Here is a 1189-nt window from a genome sequence, read left to right as displayed (position 1 = left end):
ATTGACCGCGGCGATAACGGTGGCGGCAGCAGATGCGGTTTTTGGCTAGAGGAGGAAGGTGAAGCGGGGGAGGGCAAGAGTGAATGAGCAACGCCCCTTTTTCATGGTTACCTTTTTATGGGGAATATGCGAGGGGGATGGCTCTTCGCCACCTTCCCTAGCTGTGCGCCTCGCACGCATGCCACGACGGGTAACTGCAACAACACCCACGTTCCCACGCCTCACGATTAATGTGCGGATTGGACGTGCGTTAGCGGGAACCATCATGATTACATATTGCAGCAAAAGATTATGTCGGTTATCCTCCGCCACGTGTGTCCGTGCACATTTTTGGGCCTAGCCCAACAACGTCTCGGATGCGCGTATGGACCAGGCCCGGGGGTTCCTGTTGGTGCACTAAGAACGGGGTTCTTAGCAACCCTGATTTGTGCACGGACGATGACAGCGTTCCCGACAAAGGACCTTGGCAGGGACTAATACCAAACCAGAGAAGCCGCTCTTCGTGAGATCAAACAGCGCATTAATAAGACCAAGGCTTGGAGCAAAGCTACAAAATCCGCAATAGAAGCGACCAACCCCGACAAGAGCGAGCCGGCAAGCCCCTTGAGCACATACTTGCTGCCAAACGCCAGCGCTCCACCTCTCTGCCAGCTGGTCGCTGATCAGTGAGGTGTCGAGCCCGCAGGTGGTTAGGTGGAGACAGTCCGTACGTGTCGGCTTGCTGGAAGGGAAGATTACCTTTATTGACACCCGTTCTAATGGCGTGTCAAGCTAATAGGAGGTAGTTGAGCAAGTGGTGCGGCAGCCTGCAGCCTTGCCAGGGCTCCTCCTCCACACCTAGCAGTGCATTTAATGTATTTCTGTCCTAACTAGTAGAGTTAGGTATGATAGTTTTTTATCAGTCTAATCACCCTGTAATGACCTTTTTGCCACTGTGGTAACCCCTTGAGCTATAAAAGGAGGGCCAAGGCAACCTCTACAGGGGGTCGAACCCTTTGCAACCTTCACGCATAGGTATTCGTGTAGCTGCCCTCCCTTAGCGACTTGCTGGGGAAGAGCGCTCCATGTACTTTCTTCCACCTTCACCCAATACACCAAAGCAGGAGTAGGGTTTTACGCTTCTCAACGGCCCGAACCTGGGTAAAACCGTGGCGCTCCTTGTTGCCCTTGCTCTTTGCATTGACTACCC

Source organism: Triticum aestivum, chromosome 4B (genome assembly GCF_018294505.1).
Source record: "Triticum aestivum cultivar Chinese Spring chromosome 4B, IWGSC CS RefSeq v2.1, whole genome shotgun sequence".
Taxonomy (NCBI): Eukaryota; Viridiplantae; Streptophyta; class Magnoliopsida; order Poales; family Poaceae; genus Triticum; species Triticum aestivum.
Note: the sequence above shows the minus strand (reverse complement) of the source record.